Here is a 19,957-nt window from a genome sequence, read left to right as displayed (position 1 = left end):
CACAATCAATTTTTAACAAAGGCACTCAGATAATACAATGAAAAATTTAAAGTATTTTCAAAAAATGATCATGAAGGAATTGGATATACATTAAAAAAATTAGTAAATGCTGACCCTTACCTCACACCAAAAATATCAATCTGAGGTAGATCACAGATCTAAAAGTTAAAAATTTAAACCATAGAGCCTCTAGAACAAACAGGAGACTATTTTTGCAAACTTAAAGTAGGTACAAATTTGGTAGAGCTGCAAAAAAATCAACTGTTTTGAAAGAATTTATAAATTGCTCTTTAACAAAAATTAAAATGTCTGCTCATCAAATAACACTGAAGAAAATAAAAAGGAAAAAACTACATGAAAGAAAATATATCCAATACATAAACTTGAAAAATGACTTAGCCAGAAAAAAAAATAACTCCTACAATTCAGTAACAAAAGAACAGCAATCAAACTTAAAAAGGGTGCAAAAGACTTGAACAGACATTTCACAAACACAAATGATCTATAAGCATATGAAAAAGCACTCAGTATCAGTAGCTATCAGGGAAATGCAAATTAAAAACATAATGAGACACAATTCCATAGCCACCCGAATAACTAAAAAGAAAAAGACAATACTAAATGTTGGCAATGAGGTGAAACAATTGGAACTCCCACACACTGCTAATGGGAAAGCTTCTTTGACAGCTTCTTATAAAGTTACCCAAACCCTTATGCTATGACCCAGCAGTTCCAATCATGGGCATGACCCAAGGTCTATAAAAACATCTGTCCACAAAAAGACTTATTCAGCAATATTTACAGCAACTTCATTCAAAGTGCACAACTGGAAACAATTCAAATATCCATTCACAGAAGAACAGATAAACAAATACTGGTATAGCCAGAAAATGGATATTATTCATCAATAAAAGGCAGCAATCCTACTGGAGATGAATCTCAAAGACATCCTACTAAATGAAAGGAACCAGTGCAAAGAGCACTTACTGTAGGATTCCATTTACTTTAATACAACTAACTCACGATTATAGAATCAGAACAATGATTTCTTCTGGAGGTGGAAAGGGAAAATTGATAAGTGGCAAGAGAGAATTTGCTGGGATGATGAAAATATTCTATATGTTTATTAGGGTGATTACCTGAGTATATATAGTTGTCAGAATGTATCGAACTGTACACTTAAGATCAGTAAATTTTACCTCCAAAAACCCTATTGTACAAAGCATTACAAATATGGTATTACTATAAAGTTTTAAAAAAGGTTTTATTACTGATTTGATCATCCTAATAAAATTATTTTTATTTTAAATTCCACTGAAACTTTCAACCTCTTATTTATATGTAGCATATCATGTATATCTAAAGAAAAAAATTACTCAAGCTCTCATGCATTTATGATGGTTATAGTTTATGTATTCCAATGTCATATTGTGCCTTGATATTGGGATTATTTTAAAAGGACTTGAGAATAATTCTTCCTATTCATACACAGGCCTTATTTTAAAGTTAATCCCTGTTAACATTGACTTGACATCTTTCTTTATGTTTTCAACTAATATTTTTGCCTCTTCAGCTTTTATCTTACCATTTTTTCTTTTATTTGTCCCACATTTCTAATAAAGCCATTTTCAGGAGGAAATTAATATATATTTTATATGACTGTAGTATTCACAATTGTCTTTTCTTTTTTTTTTTCTTCCTTTTCATCTCTGATATCATTCTTAAACTCACAGCTAAGCATTTTGAGGTCAAAGAAGTCTTTAAAAACAGTCTTGGCTTTGACTATCTGTTCTGTTCCTTCCTCACTATATGACTTTAAGTTAAATAATTTCATTAAGATCCAGCTACTTCTTAAATAATAACAGCTGTCACTATAGCAATTGCATAGCTTCAAAAGGAGAGAAGGTGAAAGCAACCACTCTGCAACTAATAAGGGTGTGCACTGTCTGTAGAGAATGTAAAAAACAGTAATAAAGCCACATGCAGACAATTCTAAAACATGTCAATGACAAATTATCCCCTCCCCATGGCCCCACAGGGCAAAATGGTCTCAGTGACACTAATAGGACAAGTCAAAGCAATGCAGGTTGGAGGCCACCCCTGTGGAGTGCAGGAGGAAGCAAAGTAACACAAGCACCAGGTGAGTCATTTAGCGACAGCCCAGGAATAGCTAACCTTTATTGAGCACCTTCCATGTGCCTGGCCCCATGCCAAAAGGCATTAATCATTTAATCCTTGCAACGTTCCATGAAGCAGATACTACTGTCACCATTTTACAGTTGAGCAAACTGATGGAGAGATAACTAACCTCTTCAGGACTACTAACTGGTAAGAGGTGGAACTGGAGCATGCTGGCAGTGGACCCCAAGAGGTGCCTTTGAACCACGAAGCCACATCACTATTTCTGAACTGCATGGCCTTCCTAGGGGCTTAAGATGGTGACAGAGAAAAGGGTGGAGGCTGAGAAAAGGAGAATTCTTGATTTAAAAAAGTCTGTTTGAGAGAATTTGGATCCTTAAGGTTGGTTCACGGCAGTATAAAAAATAAGAAAAACTGAAAGTCATATTCTTTAGGAAAATGAACTATAGTCAAATTTCCCAATGGCTAGGAAATACAGAAGGGCAGTCTTACCAAAAACGTTGGGCTCAGCTGCCTAAATGTGCCCTGTGTTTGTGCACACATGCGTGAGCAGGTCCATGTCTGACAATTCTCAGGCACTCCATCAACAAGCGCAGCACTTTTGTATCTGTGCCCACAGTGTGTGCTCGAGGGGACCCAGCCAGGTCACCCTGGAGAGCTCGTCTGTTCAGTGCTCTCACCAAGGAGGGCAGTGACCAAGTGCAGGATCAGCAAAGGGAAGCAGAGCCCTCCAGACAGCCCATGACCAGGGAGCCAGCTGAGTGTCCTGTCATGGCAGTGGACTCACCCCTCGGCCATGGTGTAAATAAATCAAGCAGTAATTACACTCTGCAGCACTTAATGCCATTCCTGTGTTGCCCTCATTTACCAGCTCTAGACAGAAAAAAGGGCAGATCATTTCCACTAAAAACACAGGGCCTCCTCATTTTCGGCCGTGCATCCCACCTGAGTCACTAAAGCGCAAGAAGTGACGGAGAGAACATACATGCAGGGTTCCAGACCCTGTGACTACATCCCGCTGTTACAGCAAGGGTGGGATGGAAAACGCTGGGAAAGGGGACCCACCGTTTCCCAGTCCCACACTGGACACACATCAACAACCAAAAGCCTACAAAAAATTGAGTATCAGTTCAAATAAACTATGCACTGTATGACAATTTAACCTACCAGAAAGAAATGATGAAATTTTCACAGTAATGCACGCACATGAACCTGAACAAACTAAGTTTTCATGTGATTTCAGTCAAAGCAAATCCAACCTTCATGTTTGGCCATAAACATGTCATCTTGGGTAATTTATAAGGGAGTACTTAGCAGATAGATGAATTATGCCTTCATGAAGATTTTAGTTTTAAATGTTATCAGGCTATATGAAAATGCAACCTAATACTTAGTTTTATATAAAATGTCAGTGCTCTCTCGTAGTCTGACTTTATTATACAATTACATTATGCTTCTTAAGTTAGATTTTAACAACCTGCAGAAATTGAAATGGCATTAGAAAGCCAAATATTTAAATTGTACTTATTTTAAACCATCTTCTAGATGGATTCATGCTGACAAAGCTAAAAATATCAATTATTCCAAAATTATGTAGTGACTGAAAATTTTTAGTTTTTAAAAAAGTTATATATACTAAACTAGGGATTAGTGAACTTTTTCATAAAGAACCCGATAGTAAATACTTTATGCCTTGGAAGACAGTCTCTCATGACCTCTCAACTCCACCACTGTAGTGAAACCAGCCATAGTCAACACATAAACAAATGATCATGGCTGTCTGCCAATAAAACTTTATTTACACAACAGACAGAGGGTTGGATCTGGCACACAGGCAATAGTTTGCCAACCCCTGATCTAGGCAAGACTAAAAGATCCTGTGGAATCCCATCTCTAATAAATACTGGAAGCTGAAACTTCAGGGCATAAATATGAAACCCTTTGTCTCCAACTGTACAACTTTTGATGCAGTCAAATGTTTCTCTCCAGTTTCTGCAAATTGTTAGTTTTTACCATGAAACATGAGATTTGAGGGTGTTTATCCTTTCTTGCACAGAGCATATTAACAGGTGTCAATGCGGATCACAGCTAGAAGTAGAGTGGGTCCCATGTGTGACTCCAGATGGTTAAAGAAAGTGTTCTACTTATAAGAGGATGCTTCATTTGACCAGGATTGGCTCTCAACAAGGCCAGTGTACCTTAGAAGAAAAAAGTCACTTCTGTCACATAAGAGCTCAACTGATTCACTGAACTTCAAAAGAGCACTGAAAATGCCATGCTTTGAAAAACATACAAAACAGTAAGAGGAGCAGAGAAAAGCTTGCTGTATTTTTCTCAAATGACACAAAATACTTTGTTTCCACAGGTTTAAGGAAAATCAATTACAATATAATCGGTAGATCAGGAAGGGTATCTACTTAAATACCAAAAAGGTATAAATAGAAAAGACAGAAAAAGACGTATCAAGGTATAAGAAGGGTAGACCTTTTCAAACCTATTCCAACGCAGTCTGCTAAAACCAGATCCTCAACACTGCACATCTGCTGGTCAGATCTGAGCAAATGCCCATGGCAGGTCAAGTAGAGAGCTATTCTGGACTTTTAGCACTGAAAATCAGAGTGTACACAGTGAAACCACGCTGCTCTCTGACCCCGCTGCTAACTCGCCACAGTGACAAGGTCAGCTCTGTTGGCTGCCCTGGGCCAATGTCCTATTACAGTAGATAAACTACTGAAAACCCAAATGCTCAAAGGTTGCTGCTGCAGTCCTTTTTGGAACAAGCAAGGGTAAGAATAATTATTTCAGTTCCCAAAGATGTTATATCATGATCTGTATGGATCTTTAAAAAATGGTACCACTGTGGAGAATTACTTATCATTTGAAGCAATTCAGTAACTAAACAGCTTTCTCTAATATCAGGTGAAAAAAAAAAAAGCAGGAAAATAGGACTTGAGAAAGTGCTATGAAATAACTGTTAATTTTTAAGATATATGAGTAAAGATTTAACTAGCCTAAAAAAGAAATTTATTAATTACAGGGATTACTTACATAAAAAATAGATCTATAGGGAGGCCGAGGCAGGTGGACGACGAGGTCAGGAGATCGAGAGCATCCTGGCTAACACAGTGAAACCCCATCTCTACTAAAAATACAAAAAATTAGCTGGGCATGGTGGCGGGCACCTGTAGTCCCAGCTGCTTGGGAGGGTGAGGCAGGAGAATGGCATGAACCCGGGAGGTGGAGCTTGCAATGAGCCAAGATTGTACCACTGCACTCCAGCCTGGGAAACAGAGTTAGACTCTGTCTCGGGGGGGAAAAAAAAGTAGATCTACTGGTAGAGGTCTTTTGCTTTAGAGTGACATAGTTCTCCCCATTCCCGCCATCAATCCTTACAAGCCTCTAGCTGCAAACATACTGGCCCCAGTGCACTCAGCAAAGGTAGATTCCCAAGGGCTCCCGAGACTATGCTCTCATCTACTCTCAAAGGCTCTGTTCTTGCAGTCTCAATCTTCTGTCTATCCTCACTGACAGTCTATCTTCCTAATTCTGTGTATCTATTTGTTTAAACAGTTATAACTGAAGAAATATAGCAAACTACACCCAGCTAGCCAGGGGTCTTCCATAAATTCCATTTTGAAAAACCACACTGATTCTTTGCTAATGAAGTTAAGGACTAGGGAGAAGTATAGAAATACTCTGCTTGATTTTGTTCATCTGGGATTGGAAGGAGATGTTCGATGGATATATCTATTTGCCCTCTGGAAGGAGGCTACCATGGGTGTAGACTGTTTCTAGCTGGTGCTAGAATCTTCCCATCAGGAGATGTCATATCTTGTGGTTTCATATCCATCTTCCCACCTCCACTCCCCTCAGATCTAATTATTAAATTAAATTTAGCCTATAGCTGCCTCCTTATGCATTTTAAGTTTGGCCTAAAGGTTCTTCAGTTCATAGTAAACTGTAACCTAATTGGATGTGCAAACAGACTGTCATCTACTCTTGTGTCAATCACTGAGTTTTGGTCAATCAAAGGCAGCCACCTGTACAAACCAAGTTCAAATAAGGCAAACACTGAGCTGTAACTAATCTGGTTGTTTCTGCACCTCACTTCAGTTTTCTGTACACCACTTTCTTTTTTCTGTCCATAAATCTTCCACCACGTGGTAGCACTGGAGTTCTGAACCTGTGCTGGTTCAGGGGCTTCCCAATTTGAGAATCATTCATTTCTCAAGTAACCTACGTTCAATTTAGCTTGTCTAAGATTTTTCTTCTCCATTAAATACATAATACAGTATACCAAACACAAACAGAAAAATGTTTTAAGTGAGCTGAAGTTCTAGAAGGGAACAGAAAAACATTTTAAGTTGAACCAAATATTGAACAAAAGTTAATAATGAAACATTAAAATCATGGAGATAAAATAATTGAAAATATTTTACTGGAGCACGAAAACTCTGGTCTAAAATATTTTTCTTGCCTATCTATATTGACTGCCTTAGGGACCTCATGGCTTTAGATACGATAAATATGCTAATGACTTCCTCATTCACATCTCTAGGCCATCTTTCCAAAACACCAGATTGGTGTATCCAATGGCCAACTCCATGTCTCCATTGCATGTCATCAGCATCTCAAACTGAGTTCCTGATCTCTCCTAAAACTGTCCCCACCACACTCTTCTCCTCTTCTCTGTCAGTTAATGGCAGCATCTTTCTTCCTGCTGTGTTGGCCAGAAACTCAGGAGTCAGTATTTCTGTTCCTCACACCACACAGTCAAGTTGTCATTAAATCTTATACTTTCTGCTACAGTCTTTCCAGAACCCGACCATTCCTCACCACCTGACAGTCAACCCCTGGCCCAAGCTACCATCCCTTGCAATCTATGTCTGTAGCTGTCTTATTGGCCTCTTGTAGACTCTCTTAAACATGGCATCTCACTTCTGCAAGGCCAGCAAGACTCTCTACTGCAGTCAGCTGATAGTTTTATATACTGCAACCTAATCACAGCAGTAAGAGTCCATCACCCTCACCACACTCTATCAGGCTTATAACCAACCATTGCAATGGCCATCTTAGAACTCTGCCTACCACGCTTTCTAAAATCGCTACCCCATCCCACCCCTGCAATATACAATACACATCTATCTCCATCCCTGCTTTGTGTTCCTTTGTAGTACTTTTTACCATTTGAGTGACAAATATGTTATATATTTATTTATTCTCTGCTTCATTTCACTCAAATATAAGCCTCACAAGGACAGGACTTTTTTTGTTTCCTGCTATATCCCCAGACTGCAGAACAGTACCCTGTTCAATAAATATTTATTGAATATCTATTGACAAATAAGTTATCAATAAATAATTATTGAATTAGTCTACTATTTACCATGTAGGTTTACTTTTAAAACATCAGGATCTCAACATCTCTATACTGCTTTCTATGATCTGTTTCTACCGTCATTGCATTGCATCAGAACTTTGTTGAGTCACAAAGGATGGAATTAAATGTTATCCCTTCCCATGGTAACAAAGCTCTATAGTTCTATTTTCATTTCAAGTTCCACTGCAAACATGGAAAATTTCAGTCAACTATGTGGTGAGGACTCCACATTGAATAGTTGTAAAGCCAGCATTTTATACTTACATGAAACAGATGTGTTCCCTGTCCAGTGTCCAGCCTCACAGATGATTCCTATGTTTTGTTTTCTTATTTCAAAAATTCTTCAGTCAAACAGTGGAAGGAAAAGGAAGTAAAAGCCAAACACCCTTTGAATACTGACTCTAGGAAAATTAGAGTATGTGATTAGCTTAATGATCAAACAGAGAGAAGTAAGGTATTCAGAAGCAATGAACATCCTATCATCAGAATAATAAATGTTACAGATCCATTATCTACCTCATTTAAACGAATGTTGCTTTTTGAAAGAGGTAGGGGAGAGCACATGGCCAAACGCCATAAATGTGAAATACAACTCCATGTAAAATACACATTTATATCCATTCCAACCCATGTGCCTCTGGTTAACAACTTATTTTAGGTGATTTTTAAAAGCCACAAATTGATATGCACTTAATACTAATATGCATCTATCCTCATTCCTGCTTTATCTTCCTCCATAGTATTTTTTACCATTTGAAATGCCAAATGTTATATATTTGCAAGTCCCATACACAAATTGATGATTTACCTGAACAATGCACCCTGAAAGTCACGAGCATATGGTCTCTCCAAAAAGTAAACATAGGCTACCCAGGTGCTCACAAGTCCTGACAAGCAGCTTGATTTTGTCTTATAGCTTGCTTACACTTCCTCAGTCTTTTTCATTTTCCCAGCACTACCACCATTGATAGTAGCAATTCAAGGAACACAATACATTTCTAAATCTCCCTTACCACTGATAAATGAGCATTCATTTCTGAATTCCTGGCTGGCTTTTGCTTCTGGCTTCTCCCCTCTTACCATTCACATAGCTTCAAGGTTAATCTGCCCAAAACAGTGATTTTGACAAGTCACTCCTCTGGTCTTGAACTCAGGGCAGCTCCCTGTGGCCTAGCTTGTCAAGTTCTTAGCCTAGGTTAAGCCCTTAACAAGGGTCAGTTTGGTTTCTACGTTCATTGCAAACCTGCACACCTGACTACAGTCCTCATCTGGGTACCACTGGCCAGGAGTGATTGGCTGAAAGAATACAGTTCAATGAATGGAAATCATAAGCATCAAACCCTCAGCCCTGCTGACTACAAATTAAGAACATCTCTGTATGCCAAGGACAGAGCACTGCTTTCCTTTCCCATAGAAACACAGTAAGGTTAAACAAGAAGAGAGTTCTTAGAGCACGGTCTTCATCATCTCAAAGTAGAAGCAGTATAAACGCTGCGGTAAATTTGGCAGCATTTCCCAAGCATCTTAACTGACCTTTCCATGGAAGCAGAATTCAAAGAGGGGCCAGGACTTCCCACCCCTTGGTGTATGCCCTGTGTGTAAATCCCTTGGCTAGTAAATACCATGGATTTGACTCCCATGATTGGCAGGTATGTGCCACAGTGACCTCAAGATAGAGAGATTATCTGGATGGGCGTAGCCTAATTTCAAGAGCCCTTTAAAAGAGCTTCCTTTGGCTAGTCACAGAAAAGAATCCAAAGAGATTTGAAGTCTGACGGGAATCTGATGAGGGATCCTGCTGTTGGCTGCAATGTTCCTGAGAAGGCCCACAGCAAACAAATTCAAGTGGCTTCTAGGAGTTTCTAGAAACTTCAGTCCTCGGCCTGCGGCCAGGAAACAGAGACCTCAGCCCTGCTGACAACCTGAATGAGCGCTCGGGAGCAGATTCTTCCCCATGGCCTTACTTGAGAGGGCAGTGTAGCCAACTCCTTGCATCGGAGACCCTGACAGAGAACCCTGCTGAGCCATGGCAGACTTGGAGCCACCGAGCTAAGAAATGGGTGCTGTCTGTGGAAATTTGTTATGCAGCAAGAAAAAACTGGTATGCTTTCCTCTAAGCCTAGGCCTCTGTCTGTTCACGCAAAAAATAGCATCCTAAAAGTATCTCACAGCACTATCACCTAAATTCACAGGTGTGAACACGGAACCAACGTGTTAAAAAAAGTGTAAGAGGTTGCTGAGGAATATTCTATCCTCCCCACAAGACCATGACATCTGGGAACAAACAGAATATACAAATCCTTAATGACAATGACTATTTTAAAGACTACCATGCATATGCCATTTTTCTCAAAAATGGTAAATTGAAACCAGCCGTTCCATGATATTTTATTAATGTTTATTAATGACAGGAATATCAATAATATATTTACATTTCTATGAGGTATATTAGGAAAAGTGTTCATCTTTTATTCATCAAAATACTAATTATCTACTGTATACAGGATCCTTTGTAAACGCTTACTGAATAATTCCAAGGAATGCTAATAAAAATATGCCATCAGTAGATTATTACAAGAAAAAGTACATATTAGAGGATGTTTTTCCCATTGCTTTACTTAAGAGTGAGCATTAACTCACTAAAATATAAATATTCTGAAATAAAATATACAAATATTCTGCATCTGATTTTGCTTTCATAAGCCATCACACTTTGTTACTTCAATGTATAGACACTTGTTCTGTGTCGACTCCATGCTACGCACTAACAAAACAGGTAAGTCAGCCCTTGTTCTGCAGATATTCACAGGCTATTAAGAAAGACAGAGACAGTCTGTTAGGAATTGAAATGAGCAATTTCAATCAATACAATATTAGTGGTATGTGTAGTCTTTAAGATTCAGTGTAGCCAGGGAGTTATATATGTGTAATGTGACAGTGGCGAGGGGTCGATTAAAGTGTCTATCCTGGGTCAATCCATCTGCTATGCATCCATCCGTCCATCCATCCATCCATCCATCCATCCATCCAAGACTGTTACAAGCTAATGAGAAACATCTGATCTAATTAGAGCAGTTCTGGCATTTGCTGTGCGCCTAAGGACTGTGAGCAACTACACTAAAAAAAAAAAAAAAAAAAGACTAGCTTTTCAAGAAATATTTCTATCCATGGTAACCTGCTTAAATATGAAAGATAATTGACAGAATTTAATATGTTATGATTAGGCATTCACATCTCTAATACAACAGTTTGAACACCACAAAATTTCATCCATTCATGCAAAGGGAACACTATTTTATGCATTAACTTCTAAAATCCCCCAAATAGAAAGTTATATTAAAACGAAGCTCACTCCCCAGAAACATAATATATGAGAGTTCAGGACTGAAATCAAACACACTCAAACTTTCATTCCTGACCTAGCAATCTAAAATGACAATAAATGTATTCTTGAGATGGCAGAGTAATTAAAAAAGAAACTAATCAACATTATAGTTTAAGAAAACACACACACACACAGCATCTATCCTACCAGTCCTGCGGAAAGGAAATGAAAATCTCAATCGGTATTACTCTACAATGATTTTTCTTAAGTGAGAGACTTCCCCATGATAATCCAATTCTTATTTGGCATTTATTTTTAAAAGAATGAGCTATGACTACTCACACAAGCTGTTTTCAAATTCTACCACTGAAAATCATTCCCAAAAAAAAATTTCTGAAACTCAGTGATCAGATGTTTAACATCTGCTATGTGCTCAAGAAAGTCAGGAATGCAAAACAGAGTGCTTAGAAATAACAGGCACATAATGGATGCATTGACTGAATGTAGTGAGAAGGACAACATGTGGCCCAAGCCCTGAAGTAGGTTAGATCTTGGCTGTAGAGATGCAGCTAATAAACATGTGAACATTTTAAAATTAAAAATTCATAATATAAAACAATAACAAAACACCCCTGAGAACTATCTACTTAGAAATGATTAAGATGGTAAATTTTGTATCATATTTTTCACCACAACTAAAAAGGAAAGGAGGGCAAGGGGAAGGAAGGGGCAGATGATCAAGCTAGGAAGACACCAATGCCTTGGAGGAGGGGAGGCAGAAGAGACGGGAGGGTTGGGGCCTGAGGAAACCCCAGTAATGGGAAACTCCCCCACAGAAGCAAGGGTGTCAGGTATCAGCAGGTAAGGAATTCCAAGAAGTATAATGGGGAGACCAATATTAATATTCCTTTTTAAAATAAAAAAAATTCAGGACCACCAAAATAGCCCCAGCAAAGCTGCACTAAAAGTACCTTCAATGCTATTTTTTATCCTCAAAATACGAACAGATAATTTTCCTGAAAAATGCAGACACTTCTGAAAGAGGCTAAGTTAGAGAAAAACCACTACAAACTGCTGTTTGCCAAACAATTCACTGATGACTTACTTCTGTAATAATGAGCTACGCTTAAGCACCCTAGAGCTTCAAGCTGGGTTTAAGGATGACTAAGAAGTATTTAGAATCAACACTGAATTTCCTCAGTACATACATAACCTTCAGATGTAAATCATTAAGCTTTTATGCTAATAACAGTTCTGGAGAAGTTGAAAGAGGGTTAAGATGAAGACGCTAAAGTTTAAATTAAATCCTACTTTGACATTAAATTTTTTTTTTCAAAATTCTCAAACTGGTCTCCAAGCACACTAACTCCTACATAAGGAAGCTATTTTTTAAAGCCCTAAGATATCAATATTCATTATGCACACTGAATAGCCCAGAAAAAGCTCTCAAGTTTTACAAGAGATCAGTCATTTACCAAAACAAGTATAAACTGTACAGATAGAATTCCTCTATTACTATTCCTATTTAATAGGAAATTCCCTCTTCAGATATTTACTAAGGACTATACTTGATTTATATAAGTCAGAGAGAGAAAGGAAAAAGGAAGATTAACTATAATCCGATGAGGTACAGAGTGCCTCTGGTCAGTTGCTGGAACTATAGCCCAGATGTAGTTCAGGGATGCTTTTGAGGTAATGGGTGGAGACTATGATGGTTCCTTCTACTCTGGAACTTCCAGAGGAAACAAAAATGGCAGCTTCCAGGCATAGTTCACATACCTCTATAGTTTATGAATGCATCCCCTAGACCCAAACCTTACTACAAATATCCTCCCCCAACACAGACCTCAGAGCAAAGGCTTCAGGTACTTAATATTCGCTTCTTCTTTGCAGACAGGCTGACTCCTGGGCCAAGGCGTAATAATTATTTAACTATTTGAAATCCTGCAGAATGCTCATGCCGCTGCTTCCAAAAAAGCAGAATATCTCATTCTTAGTAAAGAGTCTTCACTGTTTTCATAGGAAAACAGTGTACTCCGTTTGCATTTTGTACCTAATCAAATTCTCTCCTGGAATATTATTTTCAATATCGTTTGGAAGTGCCCCCTATCATCACCAATATTTTCTCTTCATAACTCTTCCATCCAACTTTCTTTGCTTTGAAAATGTGTTAACATTATGGCTGTCAACATCAGCTCTAGAAATCTGCCATATATATAAATAGGATCCTCAGCCCAACACATAAAACCTTAAGACCCTGTGTCCTACAGTACAAATTCTCTCCAACATTCATAAAACAACGAAACATTGCACATACAACTGCACTACAGTCACTACAGTAAGGTGTGACCCCTCTACCATCACATAGAATGGCAAGGTCTAGTGTAAGACTGGAGATGCAGTAATTAAAAGTAGCCATTATGGTGGCCTGACTTGGCATCAATGACTCTTCTTACAAAATAAGTGAGAGCAGGGGCAGAGGATACAAGCTGAAAATTAAGAAATGTTGCTTTGCCTATGGTAAGAGGGATACATTGATTTTCTTCTTAGATTCCTGCCCTAAGGGAGTTCCAAAGGTTGCCCCAGCAAGGAAGAAATTATATACCTATGTACATATAACTAAGGCTTTCTGGTTATCTCAGGTTTGCTAATGGGTGGCTATGTTGTATTTAATGAGGATTCCTGGTATACACAGTACTGTAGACTAGAAAGAATACAATACATGGAATCATGAGTCTTCAGTTACATTTGATAGTTAACTCCTGGGCCTCACACAACCGCTCTGTGCCTTAGTTTTTTCATCTGTGAAATAAGTACTCTTCAGAATGACAAAAAATATGTGCAAACGATTTCTGAGAATCCAGGAGTCCTAGAAGACTGAATTACTAACACTTTTAAAGTCCACAGTTGTGTATTAATATATATAGTAAAGGTTGGTTTTGACAACTGCATAAAATACAAATTAGAGCTAATTAGAGCTAATATGGTAATGCTAACTTGGCCACCATGCTTAATGACTATCATATTTTATGTTACTGAAATGATTCTTATGTTAACAAAAAGATCACAGCAGAAAAACAATTCACCTAATCAGCAAGGTGATGGTATTAGAACGTGGGGCCTTTGGGAGATTATTAGGTCACAAAGGCTGCACCCTCATGAATGGGATCAGTGCTTTTGATCAGGATCTTACAAAAGAGCCCCGGAGAGCTGCCTTGTCCCTTCCGCCTGTGACCCTCCATAGAAGGCACCATCTATGGGGAAGGAGCCCTCACTGAACACCAACTCTGCTGAGGCCTTGATCTTAGACTCCAAAACCATAAGCAATCAATTTCTGTTGTTTATATATTACTTAGCCTAAGGTATACTGAGCAAACTAAGACATTCTCCGAATGCCCGCCTTCTGGTATTAGGATCTTAATATAATTTCTTTGTTTTTCATTAGATGAAAATCCTCCTTGGTCTGTGGTCGATAGTGCAGTGGTTTTCACAGATGGCTGATAACTTCTGAATTTTAACCAACAGATAAAACTTTAATTGCTATAATCAACTACCAAACATGTCTGTCAGATGAAACTTGGGTGGCTAACTGGCCTCAAGGTCACAATATAAAACAAAAATAAGTACAATATAAAAGAAGTCCAAGTCATTAAAAGACATCACATATAGTAAAGCTGTTCACAGAAACAGACCTATGCCTCATGAGTACACAGAGTACGCATGCAGTCAGATCAGAAAACAGTTCATTCATTTCACTGGGTGCCAGGCCCTGGGGATAGAGCAGTCAAGAAACAGATGGATCTTCCCGCCCTCAAGATGCTTAAATCCTCATCCTACTATCAATACTCAACTTTCTAACTGAAGAGTGACACAGTAGCAAGAGAGTGTGGTTATCTGTCACTTTGCTGACACCCTGCTACAGCCCTGATGACTGCTGAGGCATGCAGCACTGCTGTGAGCAGTTAAGGGAATAGAATTCAAGTGTGCTCTGAACTCCACATCATGCCCTGTACTAGCCCTCTTCCCTTAATAAAGGTGGCAATAACCATCATAATTGCAGAGACCTACACCACACCAGCTTAAGACTGTTAGCTTACAATTAATTCCACTTCACTAATTTTTAAAATAATGCTTTAACAGACTATTAAGCATTGACTTTTACCTAATTAAAGCTGCTTAAAAAGAGAGCTTTTTATTTTAGCCAGTTAACTCATTATTTCCTAAAACTAAGTAGTATAAATGCTACATAACCCATGTACTATTGAATATCTTTAATTGATAAAACAGTTTGAGGGCTCTGTTTCACTTCATCCATAAAGTATTCTGCCTGTCTCATAAAAATTTCCAAGTGTTGCCTGATTTTTAACCACAACCGGTACTTCATTAAAGAACATCCATGAATCCCTGAAGTCTGATGTGTGAGCGAGTTTTGCTCGTTTCAAGCTAAATGACAGCTGAAATATTTCCATTTGGTTTTCATTTTCTGATTCTATTGTGTCAGTGTCTAATTTGCAAAGTTACAAAGCTGATGATTTTGTTAAGTGTAACATCCACAGTCTGGCTACGAAGGTCCATCTAAACTAGAAATGAGTACAGGTACTTACTTTGATTGTTCAGCTGCCACCCTAACAGCTTCTTTACTTATCTGGTAGCTGCTGCTTTTACATGGATATTTTAATATACAGACATGTTCTATATAATATTTTTTATTTTTTCATTCATACATTTTTAACTGAAAGGTAGCTTTGATGCACTGAGGTAAGCCTATAAAGCATGAACTATGACCAGAGGTATATTCGTTTTCTGTATGTTCCTGAAAGTTACCTAAATAAGGCTGGCAGGCAGCTTTTAAAGGGCTGCACAGACAGTTGCATAGGCTGCACACTGCACAATGTCAGGGCCATCATGACCATGGTAGTCTATGTAAGTGGCACCCCTATGATTGCACATTATTCACTTGTATGAGTATATGCAGTGCCTCTGAGAACACATGTATCTAGGTATGAACTCATGCTGCTCTCGAAAGTAATTCACAAGTAGCATAGATGAGGTGCATTATTCAAGCTCCCCAAAACATATCTAAGCCCAGAAAAATAGTATTCACATTCATTGGTTCAAATATCTTCCATAAAAGAGGAAATGTGTATTCACACAGTCAAGCCAAATGCAAAGAAATAAGGGAGATTTGCATTACATTTTTTGAAGACAGTATAGTATAGCAGTCAAGAGAAGGGAATTCTAGAATGAGTCTGATTGGATGCAAGTACCTGCTTCACTACTTATTAGCTTGTATGACCCTGATCAAATTATTTCATCTCTCTATGCCTCAGTCTCCTCATCTATAAAATGGCACAATAACAGAATCTACCTCAGAGCTGTTATGAGGATTAAATGAGGTAATATATGTAAAATAGCTAAAACAGTGCCTGGCAATAGCAAACTCTGTAAGTGTTTAGATTTCGTATTGGTTATATATTGCTTCAGATTTTGTAAAAAAATCAAAGCCAAAAGAGGTCAGGGGTTTAAGAATTAGTGATGCATTCCAGATTGAAAATGAAGGCTCTTGATTGACAGGGAAGTTTTCAGGAGACCAATCTGTTTTACAACTCAAGTTTCTGACAAAGTTAAAATCTCTGACTTGAAGTAATCATTAGGTCTGAAAAGTAAACTCGCATGCACTGAGTGTTTCCACTAGGCCGTCCTCACAGGGCACCGGGCTGGTGCATCGCAGCCTTCGGTGCCTCAGCTGACATTTACTGGCCACCTCCCCTCGCAGGTAGGGACACACCTAGGGGACAAATGACTCCAGTTTACCTAATCAGCTTCGAATAAAACTTCAAATCCTACAAGGGAATAACTGCCCAAAGGTTCATGCGGGCCGCCCTAGTGAGGTGTTTGCTGCTTTCATTCATGTTCTTTAAATATCAGCTAATCCCTGGTGCATTGCACTCCCACCTTGGAAAATTATCTCATTCACTGCAGTGCAAACAGGCCCTGTTCCTGGTGCTGTCAGAGAGAGAAGGAAGTGTTAGAAAGATGAAAGCACCATGCAAAGTTTCCCAGGCTAGAGGCAGCCAGGACTACTCCCACAGTGTGAAGTGGGACCGCTAGAAACCAGAAAAATGCCTGGCATGTTAACTTGCAGATGCTTTTTATCTATTTCAATTCTTATGCAAGCATCCCAGGAGATTTGATAACCAGTTCTGATGTGGATTACAGTTTTAGATAGTAGAAAACACAACATACACAAGAAACATATTTTTGAAGAGAATTAAATATATGCAACATTCAAGCTTCACTCACACCTACATCTAGCAATTCTAGAAAAGCGCAGTCCTACTCATAAAATGTTGGCACATGATGGTGCACATATTATCTAACTGTATCAAAATGTCCCACAGTACCTCCTGCAACCAATCACTTAACTAGTTCTCTTGGAAGAAATAAGATGGGGAGACCCATCTTATTGTATACATCTTATTGTGATACAAACTGAAGTTACAACTGAAGTTTGTATCACAAAAAAATCCAGGTAAATTAGAGTTCTGACTAAACTAGGAATAGATACATTGTATAAAAGAATCTCTGCAAAAGCAGCCAAAAGACAAATGGGTCCCCTAATTTCATCTCTGCATGATGCTGACATTGCACTTACAATTCTCATCACCGCTGGGTTGCGCCAGAAAATCAGGAAGAGGAGCCCAAACCCTGTAACTCAACAGCTTAATAAAAATGCATATGTTCCATTTTTAAATTAATCAACATCTGTGATTTTAGAATTTCTTCATCACAAATGCAATTAGTACCATATACTGGATCACATGTGTGGAATCTGAAAAGATGAAATAGGAGATTTCTGTCCAATAACAGTACTTGTTCTAAATTTTTGCCTGATTATAATAGTCACATTAAAAATTCTACGCCTTATGAAGACAGAGAAATGAAAATCTATTTTATTCAGCCTTTACATTGGTAAACAGGAGGAAACAGGTTTGGAGAGTTTACGCACTGTACCCAAGGCTATATCCCACTAAAAACTGAAGCTAGACCCCTGCTTATTTTATCTAAGAAAAATCAGAGTGCAAGGAAATAATTTCAATTCCTAGCACTGCTTCCTGACTGACAGCAGAAGTCAGCTGTCTGTCAACCATCTGGTAGTTAAGTGATTATTGAGTCCTACAGCTGAAATTCAGACAACAGAAATACATGCACTAGTCTTAAATAAGTCCTTACTTAGCAGATGGTTAACACCAGTAAGTGTTGATGACCCCCATTCTTCCTCCACCAATCAGTGCAACGCAAGGCATCAATGTCACAAGTTGGTGACAGCTGATTACCACTGTAGTGAGTGAATTTTACCATGCAGGCTAGTGCATTTACCTTCCCTACCTGGCAACAAGAGCCCCCATGTGTTATGATTTCCAGTGACCGTGGCTCACTCCACACAGGCAGTAGATACAGAATAACCACAAATCAAATTGTTGGGGATGGGGGAGACAGAATCAGCAAAGCACATTTGCTGACATGTTGGCTAAAATATCACCATCAATTAATTAATGAGGACCACTGATGGTACATAGTCATGATTGGATGTTTCAGATGTGGGCAGAAAGGTAACACAGAAGAAGAGTAGGAACTATTATCACATTTTAGATTGAAACAGTGGTAAACATTCCCTTCACCTGGCTATGTTAGTGAGGTGTGCATGGGCAATTAAGATTTTCCCATTTTCGGCTAAGCACGGTGGCTCACGCCTATAATCCCAGCATTTTGGAAGGCTGAGGTTGGGGGATCATCTGAGGTCAGGAGTTCGAGGCCAGCCTGAGCAACACAGTGAGAGGCTGCCTCTACAAACAAAAAATTTAATTTAAAAAAAAATTTTTAAAATATAAAAGATGTAAACATTTAATTTTAAAAAAATTTAAATATTCAAAATTTAAAAATTAGAGACCACACCATCTCCACAGGCATGGTGGCATATGCCTGTAGTCCCAGCTACTTGGGAAGCTGAGGTGGGACTGTTCGCAACCAGGAGTTAGTTCAAGGTTACTGCTGTGAGCTATGATCACATCACTGCACTCCAGCCTGAGCAAGAGAGTGAGACCCTGTCTCTAATATGTGTGTATATGTGTGTATGTGTGCATGTTTAAATATATATAAGAATTGACCTTCAGAGGGGGAGGCTAACCTCACTCTATGTGACTCAAACCACCACTATCAGGGGGCAGATCTGAAATTTGGTTCTTAAATTCCTGCTGTACTTCCTACTGTCCCATAGACAGGAGAGGCTCCTAACAAAGCCTACTCAACAGATACAACTTCTTAAATGACTTTTTTAAATTATGAGAAGAGTACTAGTGAGTGAAATTTCAACACCATATAAACTCAGTGAGATCCCACATGTATGAGACTTTTTCTACATGGATGGTGAGAAGTTCAAAAGCAAAGAGTAAGAAAATGGAGCTGGAGACAAAGGCCTTCTTGGCCCCTGGAACAGGCCTGTGGTACTCCAGGGTGGACTCGCCTGCCTCGGCCAACCAGCAAGGAGCCAAACAGGGACTTTGCAGGAAACGAGTTTCCTCTTCCAGTCAAATTAAGGCTGATGTAAGAGAGCTCCCTACATTTTTAGCATAACCCAAACATAGGAGGTTCTGAGAATGACAATGACTCTGGGCTCAGTAGGGCCAGCAAGGAGGGGCCCTGTGAGTGCCAGCCCAGGCTGGGCCCCCGGGAACCTGGCCCCAGGGAAATGTCCTCATAGCCTCTACCTCAGGCTGATAGGCTCTCCTCAGCTCCTTCAGGGAATTCTATCAAAAACACAAATCTTGCTGGCTCAGTCAAATGCTAAATGTAAAGAAATATGGGATCAGATAACAACTCTGGTGAGTTAACTATGTGCTTCTCAATCAAGAGCCACGTCTTTCCGGTACCGCACAGCAAGTGCGCAGAATACATTTCTTAAGGGAACCAATGAATGAGCAAACACAAACACACAGCTAGCTGTTTAGGAAATTCCTGAATGCCAAGCTCTTCTCTGGGCCCCGGATAAAGTGGATCTGAAGGGTGGGTAGAGAGAGCTGATCAATTTTAACATAATTTGAGGTACTTGTTAC

General features: G+C 38.9%; 1 protein-coding gene across 2 annotated transcripts in view; it reads right to left on the bottom strand.

Annotated features, from left to right (window-relative positions):
• The window catches only part of FAM110B (family with sequence similarity 110 member B), a 159,609-nt gene that overhangs the window by 95,324 nt on the left and 44,328 nt on the right, over positions 1 to 19,957 (bottom strand). Inside the window, exon 1 of one of the 2 annotated variants that reach the window (XM_033202657.1) lies at positions 2,309 to 2,320. The exons of the other annotated variant lie outside the window; for it this stretch is intronic. The gene's annotated coding sequence lies outside the window, so the exon portion shown is untranslated. Of the gene's footprint in view, positions 1 to 2,308; positions 2,321 to 19,957 lie in introns of those variants that run through there. 2 annotated transcript variants of the gene reach the window in all.

Source organism: Trachypithecus francoisi, unplaced genomic scaffold, assembly GCF_009764315.1.
Source record: "Trachypithecus francoisi isolate TF-2019V2 unplaced genomic scaffold, Tfra_2.0 Lachesis_group7, whole genome shotgun sequence".
Classification (NCBI taxonomy): Eukaryota; Metazoa; Chordata; class Mammalia; order Primates; family Cercopithecidae; genus Trachypithecus; species Trachypithecus francoisi.
The sequence above is the reverse complement of the archived record's forward strand: the minus strand, read 5'-3'. Positions and strand labels throughout refer to the sequence as shown.